General features: G+C 40.3%; 1 long non-coding RNA gene across 1 annotated transcript in view; it reads left to right on the forward strand.

Annotated features, from left to right (window-relative positions):
- The window catches only part of LOC309625416, a 54,819-nt gene extending 46,352 nt beyond the window's left edge, over positions 1 to 8,467 (forward strand). The window contains exon 2 of the long non-coding RNA XR_014242512.1: positions 859 to 8,467. This is a non-coding gene — a long non-coding RNA (uncharacterized lncRNA). The remainder of the gene's footprint in view (positions 1 to 858) is intronic.
- Positions 8,468 to 14,554: the final 6,087 nt, after the last annotated feature.

Here is a 14,554-nt window from a genome sequence, read left to right on the forward strand (position 1 = left end):
TATGTCCTCTCTTTCTTTTGCTCCATGTAAATCCAGAAACAGAACTCAGCACATCCCTTAGATACTTGAATAGAATTCAGTCACACAGAAAAGCATTAAGGAGCAATGTAAACTGAAGACTTCGTTCAGGAGATGGGGGAGGCATTTCATGTCATAAATCCCATAGCAAACAGCTTAAACACTAATGAGACAATTGTTTCCCAAAGGCTCTTCCTGGTCCTTGACCTCATCTTCACAAGAGTTTTCTCTCTCTGATCTTTCTTTTATGTAGCACACCCAGTGTCTCAGGCTCTTTTTCAAAAGTATTTCTGCTGTGCACTGACCTCCTTCAGATTGCAAATTTCTCTCTCTGCAATTAGACAGAACTGTTCAACTCTGCCACCTTGCTTATACCCAAATTTACACACTCAAGCCATCACACTGATTAGCAAAGAAAGTCTCCCTTACGTACCAAGGTCCATCCACCCTAAATATTAGAAGCTTTAGGGTTATAAATGAAAGTATTTCCTGTTTTGTAAGTATGTGTATGTATACGCATAAAAATGAATATCTTGGTCCTTGTCCTTCAATATAAAGAATTGTCCTTTAGACATAGATGAATTATTCATGAGCTATTTATCATTAGAGATTTTAGTGTTAGATGTTTTTTCCCCAAAATCACAATTGTTGTGCTTATGATTCTTCATATGTTCTCTTGATTGAGGATGACTTGAATCCTAGTATTTTTAGTTCTTTTTTGTTGTTGTTTTCTTATTCAGTCTTCTACGAGCAGAGGGTAGGAGATGCTTCCTGTGTTTTGGTTAGGTAAGGCAAACCAGGATCCATGTGATCACCTGATGTCTGCACTATTCTCTACAGATACCAACTTGGTGCCAGGTCTCGTGCTAAATAAGTAGCTCCAAGTCCCTGCTGCCAAGAAGTTTACATTCTCAAAGGGAAGGTTGTGTTCTAGAAAAATCTGGATGATGAGATGAAGGAAAAAGATTACGAATTTTATCTTGTACTCTGCTTAATGAGTAAGTACACTCTCCTTATTTCAGAAAGGCTGCTGTGCAAATAACAGTCACCCTCAGATGTAGAGAATGGACTTGAGGACACGGGGAGGGGGAAGGGTAAGCTGGGACGAAGTGAGAGAGTGGCATGGACATATATACACTACCAAATGTAAAATAGATAGCTAGTGGGAAGCAGCCGCATAACACAGGGAGATCAGCTCGGTGCTTTGTGACCACCTAGAGGGGTGGGATAGGGAGGGAGGGAGGGATACACAAGAGGGAGGAGATATGCGGATATATGTATATGTATAGCTGATTAACTTTGTTATAAAGCAGAAACTAACACACCATTGTAAAGCAATTATACTCCAACAAAGATGTTAAAAAAAAACCCAAAAAACAAAAAACAAATAACAGCCACCAATGCAACCAAATAGAAATCCCATTTTAATGTCACATTTACTGACACACAATATTTATAAATTTGCAGTGATTCTTAGGGACAGAATTCCCTGCCTTATCTCCTGTGGTAAGGTTCAAAAAGCTCAAGAACGCTAAGTCAGGGCTTCTGCCAGTTAGCCCAGCATTAGGGAGGAGTGTTTATTAGTTCCAAAAAGTAGCATGTGAATCAAGCATTCCTACGTGCTGAGCAGGCAGGCAATCGGGATGCAGCACGGCAAGAAAGAGATCTCTATTGTGGGACCGCTGAACCTCTTAGCCTCTCTGCCAAGAAGCTGTCATTTCTGAAAGAAACGTTTGAATGGCGACTCAGAATATAAAGCCCAGAAAACCAACAGCAAATCTGTTAAATAAGTGGTGGTAGCATTTTCCATTCGTTATTCTTCAGAAAACATGAGCTGGTGTCAGGACATAGCCTCAAAAGTAAATGAGTTGGAGATCACTTTTTTTCCCAGTTGTAATTATGATAGCTAAGGTAATCTAAAAAGCTATGTCTGATCAAACCAATGACATTATGTCCCATATCAGATTCAAGTCAATAAGCAAATAAATGAAACTTGGGTCTATGAAAAATATTGGGAGAACCAGGAATGGGTGATGGCTTTTGTTCTGGATTTGTCATTTGGCTGCCTTCTCTGGGAGAGAAACAGGAATTGCCCTGAGTCAATAGCAGCACACATTGTCCTGGGCAAATGGACAAGTGTCCGGGCGTGTCACTGTCCAGGGATCTCTGACCTCTGACTAGGGAGTATCATTAAAGTTGTCATTATGAGGTCTCTCCTGCAAAGAAACACAATCTGGCTGCTTGCTTTGCTTGGATCATCTCTCTCTCTCTCTCTCTCTCTCTCTCTCTCTCACACACACACACACAAACACACACACTTATTTAGTTGATTTTCTCACCGTGACAAAATGTATATGTTTATGTACTTAGTCTTTGCAGAGTTGCTTCTTACGTTATTTCTCCATATTAATAGACTATTGGTTATTTTATTCTGAAAAATTTCAGACTCACAGAAAGCATGGAAAGTAATATAACAAAGATGTCGGTGCCCCCTAAGTGTTAATAAGAATTAACACTTATTAACAATGTGTTTTATTTGCTGCAGATTTTTTAAGACATTAAAATTAGAGACAATATCCCTTTTGTGCCATCCCACTTCCTCCCTTCCATCCCCAGAGAGAAACACCATAAGAAAGTTACTGGGTGTTCTTTCCTTCTAAGATTTTGTACCTTCACTACAGATGTCTGCATTGATAGCAACATTTGGTTCACTTTGTATGTTTAAAACTTTAACACAAGTATCAGTTTATCCTATAAATCAGTTTGAAATTTGTCTTTTTTCCCTCAACTTTGTTTTTGAGACCTATCCATAGGTAAACATTTAGATCTAGTTTATTCATTCATTCTAATTGATGTGGGAGTATTCCACAGTTTATTTGTTCATTTATTTAAAGCTCTTTCCTCCCCGCCTCCTTTTGACAATAATAAAGAATGCTACTGTGAGCATATATGTACACATCTCCTTGTACCAAAACAATGTTCTCTATGGTATATTTCTAGAAGTGGAATTGCTAGTTGGTACATACCATATACAGACTTATACCTTTATCAGCTATTGCCAAATTAGCCTCCAAAGTTGCTCCAGTGTACATTATTGACCATGCGTTAGAGATGCCATTTCCTTACATCCTCACTAATACCAGGTATTATCAGGCTTTTAAAGTATTACTTGTCCGATAGGGTGCAAAATGTGTTTTCATTTGCATTTTCCTAATTACTGATGGGGCCAAATATTTTCCATATTTTTTTTTGCTGTTTAGGTTCTCTCTTCTATAAATTGCCTGACCATGTCCTTGCTCTTTTTCCCATTGTGTTATTTGTATTTCCTTGTAGATCTACACAAGTTCTTTTTAATATTCTTGATAGATTATCCTTTTGGGCTGCATGAGTGGCAAAGGTCTTTTAGGGTTTGTGGTTTCTCTTTTCACATTATTTATGGAGTCTTTAAATGTGTAGGATTATTACATTTTAATGTATACAATTTATCATTTGTGTTTTTTATTGTGATAAAAGACACACAGCATAAAATTTACCACTAGTGACATTTAGTACATTTACAATGATGAGAAATCGTCATTGTTATCCAGTTCCAGTATATTTTTATGACTCTGAAAGGGACCCCACACCCATTAAGCAGTGACTCCCTGTTCTCCCCCGATCCAGGCCCTGGCAACCGCTAATCTGCTTTCTGTCTTTATGACTTTGCCCACTCTGGATATTTCATGTGAGTGGAACGATATAATATGTGGCCTGTTGTGACTGGCACCTTTCACTTAGCATGAGGTTCATCCATGTTGCAGCAGGTGTCAGTACTTCATTTCTTTTCATGGCTGAATAACATTGATTTGTATGGATATACCGCATTACGCTTATTCATTCATCAGATAATGAGCATTTGTATTGGTTCCATGTTTCAGCTATTGTGAATAGTGCTGCTATGAACATTGACATACAATTATCTGTTTGAGTCTCTGTTTTCAATTTTTTGGGTATATTCCTAGGAACGGAATCGCTGGGTCATATGGGAATTCTACGTTTAGCTTTTTGTGGGACTCCCAAAATGTCTTCCACAACAGCTGTACCATTTTACATTCCTACCAGCAATGTATGAGGGATCTAATTTCTCTACATCTTCACAGACACTTGTTATTTTCCATTTAAAAAAATTATTTTGATTGCCATTCTAGTGCGTGTGAGTGGTATCTCACTATGGTTTTCACACATCCACAAATACCACAAAAAGTATTGATTGGAATTGCATGAAATTTATAGATAAATTTGGTGAGAATTGATACCTGTACATTATTGAGTCTTCCCACTCATGACCATAATATAACTTTATATTTAGCCAGTCTTTTATATCTTTCACTTAAGTATTATAATTATCTCCATAAAAGTCTTTCACATCTTTTGATAGATTTATTCTGAGGAACTTTGTAGTTTTTGTTGTTCATTTTTAAAAATGATATATAATTTACATTTAATATTATATATTTAATTTTTTAAAACTCTATTTTCTCATTTGTCATTGTTTGTGTATAAGAACACTATATGTTTTTCCAAATTAATCTTTTTTTCCCAGAAAACTTCCTGAACTTTAAAAAAATTATTCTAATAATCTGTCTAAAGTGCCTCTTGGATTTTCCATATAGACAATCATTATTTACAAACAATGTGTCTTCCTCTTTAGTTCTCATACTTGTTTCTGTTTCTTGTCTAACTCCATTGCTTAGGCTTCCAAGCCAATAGAGTAGGGCAGTGACAGTATTTCCTTCTTATTCTGGTCAACTGACTGTGTAGTTATATATGTTTTCCTCTATTTTGAATAATGAAACAACCTGTACTGTTCTGGGGATAGCCTGTGCAAACCATGGAGACAAGATACCTCTTTTACACTGTCAGCTCTACAAAGATCTCTCTAGAATGAGCCTCCATCTTTGTACTACTTGTTTTCCTTGGCCCAAAAGACAGCCTTCTTGGGAAAGTTGGTAGACTCACCCTTACAAACCTTGTTTATGGTATGAAGTTAAAAATATTCCCAAAGGGAGCTAGAAGCCAGATAAATCTTAATAAGAGTATTATCTTTTTTTAGGATCTCTTTCATCAGTTGAGGAGATCTAGACTAGATATCTAGGATACCTTTTATGGGACTCCCACCATTTCCTCAATGATGTGAGTGACCTGCAGAAGACCTGTGCCCTCCGGAGCAGCATGTGAGCTTGGCCCAGGATTTGAACAAGCTGAATAAGGAAATCCAGCGCCTTGTTGGAGGCACAGTGGGCCCAGCTGCTGTCCCAAGGAGATCTGGGAGGAGGTGGGAAACTAGGGGCCCAGCCACTCCTTTCCCACGCCAACAAAGTGAACTGGCAAATCCACAGCAATTGCATGAGCTGCAGTTGTACCTGACCTAACAGCAACATTCTAAGCTTAAACATGGCTGCTGCTTCACTTCTGCCTTCCAAATCCGGCAAGAATTTCTCTTGTGACCAGCCTGACCCCAGAGCCATGCAGAGAAGGGAACTGTGGGAAATGGTTCAAGCTTAACTACACTGAGAATAAAAAGTCACCACAATGTTGTCTTGCTAGATAATCAGAGAGTATCTTACGTATATTACATCTTCTTGACCGTATACAGAATGCCTTCACTGGGCCAAATTTTAAAATTTTTAATAAAAGTCTTTTAAGGGTTCTTCTGAAAAACATTTCTTGTGTTCCAACATTGGACATTATCCATTATATTTTCTAGAGCCGTCAAATCCTTTTGGAAGTATAATGGATACAAAAAATAAAAACAGTATTCCCATGAGTATTTTTGATTTTCACAGGACTTTCCAAAGAAAAGTCTAAAGAAGAATCCTCTTAATCAACTTTTGCATTTCCGGAGAAGAATCCTCTCAGTGAACATTTTTTATTTACTGATGTTTGGAAACAAGAAATACAGTCATAATGATCTCTTCATGAAGAAAGCAGAGGTTCTTTTCTTATGTGTGTATTTCCTAATTTCTCTTTTTTGTTACTGTTTCAGCCAAAGTTAAATGTCCATGTTGGTCCTAATTCTTGGTTAAGAATTCTTCTCTCCAAATAAATAGTCTGAGTAACAAACAAAACTTTTGGATAAAGATTTAAAGTGGAAGCCTACTAAAAACTTTTTTGTACATGATACCTGACCTAGTTCATTATTTATGTCACTATTTTGAGGTCTTATCTTGAATTCATAAGAAATTCAAACCGTAGTTTCTAGTTTTAACCCCTGGGGTATTGTTCTTTGGCATAAGAAATGCAAATGCCTATCAAATATCAGTTTTATTTTATGTTTTGCCCTGAGAAAAATTCATGTAAAATAATGGTTAACGCCATTATTTGTGAGATATAACTTATACTCTGAAAATTTTCCTGGAATATATAATTCTGTGGGTTCCTTATTTAAAGTTATTGCTGAGTTAAAAGATGATACGACTGGTTCACAGAGATTCATCTGACTGAATTGGGGTTAAGTGGTTTTTGTTTTTTTTTTTCTTAAAAGTTGGGTACTGTTTGTAAGATTATTTGCAGGGGAACAAACAACTAGTCTGAGGTATATTTTTTCTATCTGTATTCATTTTCTTTTGCAGATTTGGATTTGGGTCATGATACAATTCCACAAGTATCAGTGAGACGTGTATTACCGTAATTAGGATCTCACAAGCTATAGTTGATATGGAATGGGATGAATTCCTTTTAGTAATGTAAAAGAAAACATTTTAAAGTCATGACTTCAGAGGTATATATAGTTTTAGAGAAAAAACAGAGGCTGGGTTAGTTTTAGTTGCTCTAACCAGCTTTAGCAAAGGGTTACAAACATATTATTGATCATAATGTTGAATTAGTTTCATTTTCATTAATATTGTGGTAGGAAGAGGCGGTCAGGAATCCCTTCCTCAGAGAGTTAAAAATGGACAGGTGTGTACCAGGACAGGCAGATAGAGGCACTGCAGACTCAGGGACAAGGTGAGACCAGGCATGGAGAAGTGAAACCGGAAGTACCTCAGCACTGAGACAGGAGCCGGGGGTGCATGAGGTAAGAGGAGGGAGCGAGCGGACCCAGCCATCCTTGCTCATCTGCTAAGGAGCTTGGCTCTCACTCTCAGAATGATAGGGCCCAATGACGTTAGGAAACTGGCGACTTAGGAACGAATTGGTTCTGGACCATAGTCACAGGTTGGACTCCTAGGTCCTATAGGTGCAATGTTATAGAGTGGGGTTCTATTCCTGGAAACATATTTCATGAGAAGAGAAACCCCAATCATGAAAATAAACAGAAAAGAAATAATACAAAAAGATATGCTTTTACAAATGTATATTAAGAGCTACGTAGTGAAGGCTACTTTGAGGGCTCTTTGGCTTTGTTTTGTCTTTTTGCATGAATTGTGCTAAAGTTGTCTTCTTTTCCTTGTAAATCTCTCTGTAGCAAACATGGGAATATTTTATTTTTCCAAAGATCTTTGGCCTCAATTAAAAATTAGGGTCCTTTGTGCCTAAACTGCTAGCTGACAATTAGATTCATTCATTAACTTAATATTTATTGAACCCCCTGCTACATGAGATATTGTTTTAATGGTAAACGAAAAGGATGAAGATCCTGCCATCATGGAGATTTTTTTCTACTTGGAGAGAAAGACAATAAGCACACACACACACACACACACACACACACTAATGCTAGGTAGTGAGAAGGGTGAAAAGGGTGGTAAAGAAAAACAAATAGACTGTGGGGAGGGGGAAAAGAGTGATGGGAATATTTTATAGGGTTATTTTATATAAGTCAAAAAAGACTTGGCTGTGGAAGTGACATTTGAATGAAATGAGACAGTCTGGGGAAAGAAGTGTATGAATGCCTCCAAATGTCTGGGTGGTATGGAGACAAGTGGGGCAGGTGCTCAAGTCACTACTTCTTTGGTGATTCTCTGCTGTGAACACAGATATAGTTCCAATCAGCTACATCACCTCTGTCAGGGTCCCCAGTCATCCTCAGTCTTGTTGGTAACATCTGTCAAAGTCATTAGGTGGCCACAAATAGCCTGAGGTTGATGTGCTGGCGCTGGTGGTAGGGTTGGTGGTGCTGGCGGTTTGCATGTGTGTGTGTGTGCGCCTCTCGTGATAAGAAAGCTTTGGGGGCTTCCCTGGTGGCGCAGTGGTTGAGAATCTGCCTGCCAATGCAGGGGACACGGGTTCGAGCCCTGGTCTGGGAAGATCCCACGTGCCATGGAGCAAGTAGGCCCGTGAGCCACAACTACTGAGCCTGCGCGTCTGGAGCCTGTGCTCCGCAACAAGAGAGGCCGCGATAGTGAGAGGCCCGCGCACCGCGATGAAGAGTGGCCCCTGCTTGCCGCAAGTAGAGAAAGCCCACGCACAGAAACGAAGACCCAACACAGCCAAAAATAAATAAATAAACACTTAAAAAAAAAAAAAAGCTTTGAACAGCAGGGGGTTGGAACTCAATACACTATAAATATGGGATCTTAATAACATGATCATTTAAAACATCAATAATGATAAAAACCACCAGCATTTTAAAAAGCATGTGCCGTGTGTTAGACATTGCTTTAAGTATTTTATGTGACATATCCTTTGATTCTTTCAGAAATTCTGTGAGATGGACAAGTACCTCATGATAGAGGTGAGAAAAGAGGCTTAGAAAGTCTCTTAGTAACTTGCTCAAGGTTACACAGTAAGGGGCAAAGGCAGGGTTTGAAACGTGGTCTAACTTCAAAATCCAAACTTTATACCAACCATTGTGCAATTCAGCCTCCAAGGGCAATGCGCTGGCGGCAGCGTGGAGCGTGGGCAGGGGAGGATATGAGTGCTAAACAGAACAAGGCAGCACTTAGGACTAATTTCCTGACAACCTCCTCCCTCACCTGGGTATCCTGTTACATAGTCCCTAGAGTAAACAGAATCCTTCTGTGCTTTTGAGCAGAGATTTATGATTGACAGGAAAAGTGAGAAGACAGATTTCCCATGAGGAAAAGGTCTTGTGGAAATTCATCTTTAAGAATAATTAGGGGCTTCCCTGGTGGCGCAGTGGTTGAGAGTCTGCCTGCCAATGCAGGGGACACGGGTTCGAGCCCTGGTCTGGGAAGATCCCACGTGCCGCGGAGCAACTAGGCCCGTGAGCCACAACTACTGAGCCTGCGCGTCTGGAGCCTGTGCTCCGCAACAAGAGAGGCTGCGACAGTGAGAGGCCCGCGCACCGCGATGAAGAGTGGCCCCCACTTGCCGCAACTAGAGAAAGCCCTCGCACAGAAACGAAGACCCAACACAGCCAAAAATAAATAAATAAATTAATTTAAAAAAAAAAAAAGAATAATTAATCTCCATTTGTGAGATTTCAAACCTTGTTGCACTTGTGCAGGTTGAATCGAGAAACAAGAAGGATGAAGGAGGGCTACCCTGTAGATAAGGATAAACTAGTGATTCTGAGGATGCTGGGAAAGCCCACAGTTCAAATAATCACAACATGGGACTGGACCTCTGGTGGATAAACCATGTTTTCTTTTAATCACTTTCTAAAATATCTAAAATTGTCATTAAGTCGCTGCTGAAATAATTGTATTTCCCTCCAAAATAACTCATGCAAATTTAAATAACTGTTCATAACTGCAAATGCGTGTAGTTCCTTTTTTTTTCTAATGGAAACATGATGATAAGTATATAAATTCTTTAAGCCAAACCATTAGCATCATACTAGTGCTTAGCCTGACTTGTTGGTGAACAGGTTGGAAAGGTTAAGATAACAGTTCTTATAAAGAGCAGCTTTATGGACCACAGCATTCACCAGCCAGTAAGACAGTTATCATTAACATTCACTATCGTTAGTATTAGTTCTTGTTTTCATTTCATTGATAATTACTCACAGCTCAAAAACAGAATATATGAGGAAAAATGAATCAGAGTGATAGAAATTAGATTACGATTTTAGTTTACCCTTGTTAATGTCTCCCTATGTACAACAAATATGACATTTTTTTTCTTCCTCTTGCACAGAGTGTGCCTGCTGTTTTATTTTTTAATTTTTTAAATGTTGAAACAATTATAAGCTCACAGAAACATTGGAAGTACAGTACACATAACTTTTTCCCTTAAATTATTTGAGATTAGGTTTCAGAGGTGATGCATCATCACCTGCTGAATACTTCGGTGTGTGTCTCCAAAGACATTCTCTTTCCTTTGGAACCACATACATATCCTCTTATGGCCCCTCACTCCTTGAGCGCTTCCTTTTTTCTTGTACCATAAGATGTCCCTGGGTCATCTCACACTTTCTCTGCCCCAGATCTGGAATTAGACATTTCTCCAAGGAGCCCTGGTTCCTTCTAGAGGAAAGTGGCATTTAGAAATCAAGACCCAAGTGCTAGGTGTGTTCATTGCTATAGGGCAAGGAATCCCAGTTTCTCTCAGTGGACGAAATAGAGAAAACACACGCACATCTACATATGTATTTAGTTCTGTATTTATCTTTATATATTGAAAAATATGAGTTAATACCAATACCACCAATTCCAATCCAGCACTACAGAGTTCATTCTAATTTTTCTGTTTATATTTCTCCAACGGTGACAAGCCTGGTTTCCATTATCCTTAATGTATTTGCTTGTTTGATAAATCCCTCTGTTAGTAGCCAGTCTCTCATCCCTGCCATCACCCCTCCCTACGCCTCTATCTTTGGCTCAAGTTCTCACTCCCCAATCTGAGCTCCCAGCTGCCCCATGTGGACACCATCCTCACTCTGCCTGGGCTCTGGCAGCTCACGCCAGGCTGCCCCCACAGGTGCATGCCTTTCTCATTCCGCTCAGGTTCCTAAGCCCTGTCCCTGGGCCATCCCTTTACAAGGATGCCCTCGCCTCCCACTCAGGTCTGTCCTCCTGTACCAGTTCACCCCTGTGTATCAATAGATAGCCTCCTCATCCCCCTTGGGCTCTGACTCCCCACACTGCATCACTCTCCCTGTGTGGATAATCTCCTCACCCCCTTGGGGATCTGATACCCCACGCCAGGCTGCCTTTCTGCGGGGACACTCTCCCCAGTCCACTAGGGCTCCGCATCCCACACCGCCCCACCCCCTTGTGGATGCATCCTCCCCCTGTCTGAGCTCTGACCCTCCAGACCAGCCTCCCCTGCGTGGGCTCCACGACCCTGCTTAGGCTCACACATCCCCCAGCTGCAGAAGCCAACCTTCCTCTGCCCCACCTAATGGGCTTGGGATTGAGTTGTTCAGAGAGGAGGGGAAGAAGAAGAGGAGGTGGAAGACGAACTATTTTGAGTCTTTCAGACATGAATAGAGATTGTGTCCTCGACATTAGCCTTTCATTCAATCTTTAGTTCTTTCAACAAATATGTGTGTGCGTATATGTACATTTATATATATATATACCTACAACATACCAGAAACTATCCTAGGTACTGCAAATATGGTGGTGATAAAGAATGACAAGGTCCATGGCCCATGGAGTTTTCATTCCAGTGGAATATAGTCAGAAATAGAGGTCCGTTACAGATCTCCATTTCTGTGGGATCAGTAGAATGATCTCTGGGCTGGAGATCAGAAAATAGTTTAATTTTTTCTTTTTTTTTTTACTTTCCCTTTAAAGCTATGTGATTTTGAATTAGTTGCTTAACTTTGACATCTGTTTTGTCATCTGAAAAAATGGGGACAATATCTACCTTACTGCGTTATTTTGAAGATTAAATGAATATACATAAAACACTCAATACCTAGCATTGAATAATTTTCAGAATATCCAATGAATAATATACTGAGTAAATTTTTAAAACAGAAGAAGACCTTGAAATCTGTAAGATACAATTGCAAGTGTATGGGACATCTGGCCGCCGCTGTAAAATACTATAACATTAGACGTCAAAACAAAACAGACAACAATCTCTCCCTCCTGGACCTCAGATTCTAGTTCAAGGACACAGACCATGAATGTTATAAATATGTCAACTTTGAGGTATGTTTAAGGTCACTCACATTGGAACGTGATAGAGTGTGGGAAAGGGAAGGGGGTGTGTAAGGTTGGGGGGGGAATTTTAGGAAGGGGGTCAGTGAAGGCCTCACTGAGAAGGCGTCACTGGAGTAACATTTTGAAGGAGGTGAGGAAGTGAAGTGAGCCATGGCTGACTGGGGGAAGAGCATTTATTTCAGGTAGAGACAACAGCCAGGGCAATGACCCTGAAATGGGAGCCTGCTGGTGTGCACCAGGCACAGTACGTGGGCTGGGTGGCTGGAGTTAGGAGCAGGGCAGAGAGTGGGGGAGGGACCTCAGGAGTAGGGATGCATCGTGCAGATGGAAGATGTCATCCATCAGATGTCTGTATTCCAATGCCAGTTTCACCATTCTTAATGAACTTTTCGGGGTGTTGGTTTAAAAAACAGTGATCAAGGACTTCCCTGGTGGCACAGTGGTTAAGAATCCGCCTGCCAATTCAGGGCACACAGGTTCGAGCCCTGGTCCGGGAAGATCCCACATGCTGCAGAGCAACTAAGCCCGTGCGCCAGAACTACTGAGCCTGCGCTCTAGAGCCCGCGAGCCACAACTACTGAGCCCGCGTGCCTAGAGCCCGTGCTCTGCAACAAGAGAAGCCACCTCAATGAGAAGCCCATGCACCGCAAGGAAGAGTAGCCCCCGCTCGCTGCAACTAGAGAAAGCCTGCGCGCAGCAACGAAGACCCAACGCAGCCAAAAATAAATAAATAAATAAATTTATATTTTAAAAAATGTGATCGGGTTTTTTTCCCCATGTGTTTTGTCTCTTAATCCAAAATTTCTATTATGAAGCATTTTAAATAGTATTTAAATAGCATTTTAACATGCTCGAGTAAGATAAACTAAAGGCAAGACATTATTTTAAAAAGGTTTTAATACTGATAACACAAGATAATTGTGCTTCCTCGCTTAGTATTTCTTTGCAGCCACTGTGGTTCACCATAACTTAATGGAGAACACAGAAGAAATTCGTAGAAGGCAGACAGGAATCTGACTCTCCCCACCTTCCTTAGTTTTCCAAACTGGCATTTCACAAGAAAATGTGAACATCTGAGATAGTGTTTCCTCTCAGAAGTGGGTGTCTGACTCGCTAGTCACCATAATAGGTAGTAAAGAGAATGAGGACCTCTAGTTTATAGTTAAGCTTGCTCTGCTTTTATCGGAACACCTACTCCCACCAGAAAGATTCATTTTTACAGGTCAAAGAGTAGTACACCACAGTACTCAGCCGGGCGTGTTTTGGTTACTGTGTCTTTCATTTTACAAATAACATGAGGACATTTATTTTTAAAAGCATATAAAGTTAATGTTGAATTTTTAAAGGTGTATGGCTTTTGGCTTGTTCCTCTGAGCTCTTAACAATGTGGACGTGTTGAGTTTTTTAAGAGCTGAAAGATAATCTCAACTATGTCTTCAAAGGTTTAATTGTGCAGCTGTTGAATTTTTGAATGTTTGATTTATCATGACAGGTCAGGCACACTCTTAGGGCTGAGGTGAGCCTTGGTCAGTTAATTCTAGCAAAAATATCATTTGATAACTAAAAGTGGTGTGTTCCGTTTTCAAGGAAAAAATTATTTTTTGGGGTCCAGCACTGGCACCTAGTTCCACATCATCTCAAAGTCCAAGTTGTTAACACAACAGACCAAGCTTGACTGATAAGTTCGAAGCTCTCCATCACTAGTCTACAGATTCAACCCAAGAACTCACAGGCTAATGACTAATGAGAAACCAAATGACTGTGTGGTCTCAGGCAGCAAGGTCATCGCCACAGCCATAATCATAAGGGTATCTTATGAGGATGTCCTTAGTGAGCAACTCACTTCCCTCCTGCATGCCCACTTTTCCTCTCTGTAAAGTAGAAAGCTGGTGCTTCTTTCATTTGTTGAACGATATAAAGGTATAACACAGTTGCTCACAGAGCTTTGTAATCTCAGGTTACATTAACGGAAAGATAATGTCCAGATCAAGCCAGCAACTGACACATCAGCACTAAGTCCTGGAAAGACTGGTTTAGAATTATTTCTTGATGTTTGGTTATGGCTCAACATATTAAGATGGACATTGGTAACTTGGATAAGATCTGGAGGAGGGCATCAAGATGGTGGGGTGCCACATAAGGGACAGTTGAAGAAAGCAGGAAAGTTTTGCCTAGAGAAGTCTGGGGTGCTTCTACACCTAGAACTCTACATTCTACCTAGGACTCTGGGTCCTCTACATTGTCCCATTGTGCCAATTTTCATTGCATTCTCTGAAATACAAATTCATCCCGCATACTTATTATCGTCTTCATTCTTGACAGTTGCCCAGAGTTAATAAATAGATGTCACGACCCCAGCTCCACGACGGGCACTAAGAATGAGCAATCTGAATCAGACGTGTGTGAAGAGGTCAGAGGGGCCATTGAACCAGGCATCTGAGAAAGTACTAATCCCTAACCTTATTTGCATTTACCGCGTCCAGGCACTGTGCTGAATGTCCTGTATGTACTTACTCATTTAATCCTCAAAATAA

Source organism: Balaenoptera borealis (assembly GCF_965194805.1).
Source record: "Balaenoptera borealis genome assembly, chromosome: 3".
Classification (NCBI taxonomy): domain Eukaryota; kingdom Metazoa; phylum Chordata; class Mammalia; order Artiodactyla; family Balaenopteridae; genus Balaenoptera; species Balaenoptera borealis.